Source organism: Polyodon spathula, chromosome 32 (genome assembly GCF_017654505.1).
Source record: "Polyodon spathula isolate WHYD16114869_AA chromosome 32, ASM1765450v1, whole genome shotgun sequence".
Classification (NCBI taxonomy): Eukaryota; Metazoa; Chordata; class Actinopteri; order Acipenseriformes; family Polyodontidae; genus Polyodon; species Polyodon spathula.
This window is the reverse complement of record NC_054565.1, coordinates 2,290,425-2,297,553: the sequence shown is the minus strand read 5'-3', so window position 1 is coordinate 2,297,553 and position 7,129 is coordinate 2,290,425.

The window sequence follows — 7,129 nt, the reverse complement described above, 5'->3', positions numbered from 1 at the left end:
TGACTAATTTCATGTAACCTGACAGCTATATTATGTAAATTATGCTATAGTGCTCTACGTTGACTTGTTGAACATCCTGTAAAACTAATTAAAAAATGTGCCTACGGGTAGAATTTTATAAAGATTAAGGATTTGTTTGCGACTGCCGACAATGTAAATGTTTAGGTGTGTTGCCCAATTTTAAGGGTTGGATTATACATTCATACAATTGAAATAACTTGAATATGAAGACCGCACGTCTATTAAGACCACTTCTCAATGGTCCCTTGAGTGGCTGTTGAAAGCAGGTTTAACCATATTCCAAAGTTACAAATGCCATTACTAAACCCTAACCCTAGCATGGATTCATAATTAACAGGCAATTATTTTGAAGTGGAGCCTTTACAACCAACGCTAATGAAACTCATACATCAGGATAGAAGTATTCTGCAGCAGTTAGGCAATAAATCCTAAATGCTAGACAGGTTTAACTTTGTCTATCGCTTGGGAACAAGCTTAAAAGAGAAAGAAGGAATGCTGCCCCTAGTGTTGGCAACATCAGTGTTAATGATTTAGAACATTTAGAATCGTCATCATTATAATGTCATTACCGCATGATTTACTGCACTGCTAATAATATTCTCTGTAGTTTAGATAAAGTGTTAACATAACCCATAATAAATATTTAATAGATTGTATAAAACAAATCTGTTCTTAACTTACAATCCCAGATATTATCAATGTGAAGTAGTATATTGTAGTATTAAAATTGGTGAGATATGGAAATCGAACCCTTAGAAGCTTAATTTTTTTTTTAATTTGCAATGCTTAAACATGATAACTTTACACTCTCTGTCTCTGACAGTGTCTTCAAAGCAATACATTGTGTGTGAATATAAGACTGAAATATGTTTGCTTGGAATACAAACTTGAATACACTATAGAGATAAGTATGATTTAAAAAATATAAAGTGAATATTTAAGTGTGTGTGTGTGTGTGTTGCTTGTTTCCCAGATCAGAGGAAAGGGATCATAACACACAAGAGGAAATGTGTCTTTGAAAGCTATGAAATGCCAGTCGGAGTTAAGTTAATCTATTGGATAGCTGTGTTTGTACAGCTAGAATGCAGCCCTCCAAATGAGAAATGAATGCACTTCTCTGAACTGCCCTTGCAAAGCAAGAGAGCACATTGATTATATTTGTTCTGGATTTGAAGACTATGCTGATATACATTTATACATTACTTTATTGTTAAAAATATATTTTTTTAATGTTGTGTTTTACATGTCTGTGATTAACCGTGCTTTTATTTGCTATGCTTTTACTAAGGGTAACTTTTTTTAATAACCGTTTGCTGTTCTGTTTGCTGTGGTCGTTATGCAAGTAATGCAAGACTGCATTTAACGCAGGCTATGCATTTAACAAAGGATGCATGCTGCATATTGGATGTACGTTATATTTTAAACATACAGTAGTAGTTTCAAAAGTAATGCATATGCTTTCAAAAATCCAAGCCTATATCTAACTTTGACCACTGAACCACAATTTAAGGTTCTTAATATTTGCCTAATACTTCAATCAGACAGTGACTTCTAAAGAGGGATTCACAGATAACACAGATAATGCATGTTTAAGCAATTCCACCTTTATCAAAAGGTTAATGTACGCTAACCGTTTCTACATGTGAAATTACATTATAGACTTTGGTAAATATCACTAAGCAGCTATGACTATCAGGTAGTGGTGAATATATTAAGATGCATTGTAAATACACTGGAAGATTTTTTTTTTTTTATCAATTAAAAACAAATGCATAAATAATGCTCTCTGCCTCTCGTTAATTGTTGCTTTGTTTTAGTTTTAAGAACAATTCAATAAAGGCCTGGTGAAGCAACAATTCTCCACATACAGCCAATATGTTAAACGTTGATGCTGTGTAAAAAGGTTACTCCCAGTGAGATATTGGCGAGTTTAGAGGTAGCACAGAGATTGACTAGAAGGATGAGAGGCAAGATAATCTGATAAACCCTTATCATTATTTAAAGAGTCTTATTTTGAAACACTCTATAAGTGTCTATTTATCTGTGTCACTTCCTATCTTACAATCTGTCTGCTTGATGGTTTCCCACTCTGTAGCTTTCTCACTGGAGAGTTTGGATTCAGAAACTTGTATTAAAAGCAGTGTCTGCTATGTTAGCTGTTTGTCCACAGAAACATAAAAAAAACAAAAAAAACACATAGTTTATATAGGGTTGATAAAAGCGTAAAGCATACCTGAAGGAAAACACCTCTGTTTATGTATGCTATGTCTTAAAGGGGTACTAACTAAGTTTTTAAAACATATTATTAATATTATCCTGAACCTTCATGTGCTGTCATTGAATGTAAGATTCTGGATGGATCTATACCTTGTGAACGCCTCTATGGATGATTGTTTCTTTGTTGAATTGCAGTGCTAGAGTATGCAGTAATGCTCTGTTGAATTATAAATGAACACTGAGTCACAGAAATCCCTGTATGTTTGTCCCAACACTAATAGTAACATTTTGACAACCTCCAAAAGGAAAATGGCTTTTTATTACACAAGAGGATACTCGTGTGTGGCACAAATAAGACATTTACTAAATTGTTCTTGCAAAGTGACATCCTAATAGTAATATCTAGTAACTTGCAGCTTCTGGTAATTCCCTGCTGCTATAGTGCCAGCAAAATCATATATATATATATATATATATATATATATATATATATATATATATATATATATATATATATATATATATATATATATATTAGTGTGTGTGTATTTATATTGTACTTAATGGTATTGATTCAGAATTTAATGGTATTGATTCAGAATTTAACATTCTTTGTTCAGTATATCTTCATAGTCACGTCAAGTACAGATTATCCCTGTTTTTTATGAACTGTTCCCTGTCCTGTTTTGATCCAGTACAGGGGGGCCTTTTCAATAACAACAAGAAAGACACATTGATATTGCCAGCACCCCAGGAGTAAATGATGTAGTGCATATCAGTGGATCACATTTAGATTCAGAAGATTACACCACATGAGCAGTTAGAGTCCTCAAGCAACCTTTAGTGCATTCTACAGTAAAAATGTAAGCCATATAGGATACTGGTTTTTGGATAAACTCTCAATGGTGATTTTTGATACATGATTTATAATAGCAACACATAACCATATGCTACCCATGTATCGAGTCATGTGTTGCATTATAATATTAGTATAACATGACATTTCTACACACCACAGTGGTTCTGAAGTAATCAGATATGACAATGATAGCCTCTAACCTCTTATTATGCAATACAATATTAGCATGAATTCATGCAGGGGAGAGATTATTTCCTAATCAGTCTGACAAGAAATGAGGTCTGTGATCTCTCTGTAAAACGAGTTAATAAACAGTTAATAATCTTGATATTTTATTATTGACGATTCTAATAACTGATAAGCCTAAAGCTTAAATTGAGACTGCATTCATTCAGTTGGAGCCTGTAACAGGAAATGGCTTAGGTCATATTTATTATTATGAAGTGGTCACACATTAAGGTAACATGTTGTAATTGTAATAATAATCTGGGTCTTCAAAAAGGGCTACTTTACCATGTGGTTTTTTTAATTTCAAGTTCCTGTTTTTTTTTTTTTTTTTTTTTTTTTTAATTGACTGGCTATTGCATTTAAGACTGTTTGTGCAATATGTTTGAGCTTCATATCAGTTTTCACAGGATTGCTTATTAACGTTCTGACCGTTGCTGTATGGTGAGTCGCCTATTGCCATGAAGACTATGGCATCAAAGTCATCAAATTGTACCCGGTCAGGATAAGCCATTCTTGGTTTGGACATTTGTACAGCACTGGGAAACTCTCCTGGGGTAGATCTATATGGGTTGGTGAAATTTAAGAGCATTCATCAGTAAAACACTGATCAAAACAACCCTTATGTCTGCAACTTTTAAATTTAATTTTTTTTTCAGTAATTTTTATATAATCCATTTCTATTACAGCAAAACTTTTTTTTTCTACAGATGCCTTTTCAATAGTTACAAAAACAAACAAAAAAAAAAAACGAATGCTGCCAATGCAGGAGTTGCGTGGCGAATTATAAAAAAAAGGCAATGATAATTAGCACATTCTTCATACTGCAGAATAACACCCTACAGATCAATTAGCTTGTCTTGTAATGTACAAAGATAACTGGAAACATTTAGGTGGGAAATTGATTGATGTTTAAAATGAAACCCCAAAACAAAATAGTGTTACATTGGTATTATTATTTGAGAAGTGTATTGCAAGTCCACTTTGTTCAGGTTTGCATACGTACACAATTGTTTTGCATATACAGTAGTGTTTTATTTTCTTTTTTTAAAACATAATGCAAGCGAGTTCATGCTTTAGAGCCCATCAGTTTCTGTTCGTTGCATTTGTTAGAGTGCTTCTGAGCTATACAAATATTATCCTCTTAACAGTCAAATTAGTATATACTCGAGCAATTACTTAATGTACTGTAATGAGATTTCCCTTGAAACAGCTGGACTCATTTCCTTTAATGCACTTTCTCTCCTTGATTTCTATGCATTAAGCCCCTATGATTCGAGGCCGCAGGCAATGCAGTCGTAAATAGTGTTAGAGTTAATTTGCTTAAGCATTTCATTGTGATAAATTCAAGCTGTTAGGTTATTTGTATATAATAAGTTATTAAGAGTACTCGTTGTCAGGAAAGGGCTTTCTATAAGGTTCATAGTAGCAGTGTTTGAACTGTTTCTTGCAAGTGTTCATTTTGAAGTAGAGGTCTAGTGTCTAATTAATTCTTTAGGTACAACAATACCTTAGACCTGTAATTCATAAATCTTGGCAAGAACTAGGAAACTGGCTTTAAAACACATTCCATATGCAGCTGTGGCCGGAAGTTTTGCATCACCCTATAGAATTAACTCATTTTGCTTCATAACGTGGAGTGAAACCTACTGAATAATGTTACATTAACATATTGAATTATATACTGGTGTCAGTTTTCGATATACTTAACAAAAAAAAACTATTATGACTTCCGGTAGACTTTTGCAATATCATTTTGCAGTTTCTTTGATTGCGTGTTCAATAAAAGATTGAAATTATGTTCGTATAGTTTTTTAAATGATGTCTCAATCCTAAACTTTTAGGTGATACATAGCTGTACATTCCAAATCCATCTAAACACCAAATAGTTAAAAAAAAAAAAAAAAAAAAAAAAAAGTCGAATAATTATTTCAGTATGATTTTAAAATGTAGGTACCGGTAACAATTTGTCAGAGATTGAAACAAACCTGTATCATTGTTATTTTAATTTTTATTTTTTCAGGCTTACTCAAAAGTGATGCAAGGCTAAATAGTCTAGTTATATGACAAGACAAAAACGTTTTTCAATTTTTTTTTTTTTTCTTTACCAAGGCACTTAACACAGAGTGTGGTTCTGACTAAGAGCTACTAAAAGGCAAGGCAGACCCATTTATTTTCTGCTGCAGTCCCTTTTACTTTTTAGAAGCCATCTATTGGCTATCTAAAAATACTGCTGCTCGTTTATCTTTGTAGTACCTTGCTTCATTACCCTGGGAGCTGTGGTCACAATGGTATCCACTCCTCTTTCCTTTTCCGAATCCCATGCCACATTAGTGAAAGTGACCTACATTTTACTATATGAGGTGTCGTGATTGCAAAACAAAGTCTAGTTCAAAGTAATAGCCTTTAGTATCAGATATCCTGCTAACTGTTGAAGCTATTAGTGTGTAATACTATGGGAGTTTATGCCCTCCAACATTTGACAGTTGAAAATAGGTACACTATATTATTATTATTATTATTATTATTATTATTATTATTATTATTATTATTTATTATTATTATTATTATACACTTAGAGCACATTTTAGGTAGTTGTTTTTGGCTTATGAACTATAAAAATTACACATTAAAAAATATAGCTACAGGCAGGAATGCAGTATTATATATTATATATATATATATATATATATATATATATATATATATATATATATATATATATATATTATATATATTTTTTTTTTTTTTTCAGTGTTTCTAAAGCAAGAGCTTATATTAGACAGAGTCCATATTCCAAACAAATCGTGCTACTATTGATCAGATAGTGATGGAAAACAACAGGATTGATTTTAAATTGCTTTCAACTCAATCCCAGTGGCAGATTGAAACAAGGCTGCACATATAAATGCATGTTTGGAGTCTGACTCTATAACCTTGCACAAGCTTGTAGTAGCTCCATTATTGTTAGACATGTTAGAAATGTATTTTCTACTCCCAGGTACATATCTTGATATAGGAAAGCATGCTATGCCTTACAGTAAATTCAAAACTACAGGTAGCTCCTATTTCCCGGATCTAATTGCACCCAGTTTCAAAAGCACTTTCTATTGCATGGGACTGAAGTGTGCACTGTATCAGTAGTGTACATGCATATTTACATATATAAGGATGCTGCACATCATTTGAGATTCTTGCTGGACTGAGCATCTCTTATAAACTTAAAAAAAGGTTGAGTGCTTTGTGGGGTATTTATACTTGTATCCACTATTTATACAGCCTGATATGAAACCAAGCAGTGGTTCAGACAGGGAACTCGCTGTCAATCAGACAATTAAATCAAGCTTCAGTGTTGATAACCAGGCAATTCCTGCCCCCTGCCTTGGCTTTCCTACAGTCAGCCTCTCCACTTATCAGTGGTAAGAATTATGGACAGGGGTTCCCTGAGGTGAGGCCAAGAACATGTAATGTGCATACATGTGTTATGTCTAATGCGTAATAAATATTGTATCTATCGCATGAGTTCCCTGACTGAAATATAGATTTTAGTACAATGACTATAGCTCTTTCCATTTTGAACGAGCGTGAACAATCAGTTGAGCTCAGAGCATAACTTCAAACCATGTGCAGTTTAGCTGCGCTCTGACAACATGCACGGTTGTTTTTAAAGCCGAGTCTTTAAGCCCTGCTGTTTTGTTTCGTGCATTTTCTGCTCTCTTTTGCCTCCTGGTGGGAGTATTAATGAAATACAGCTTATTCAATGCTGGTCAGAAAAAAAGAAACAAAAAACAGGTTTGCAAAGCTGCA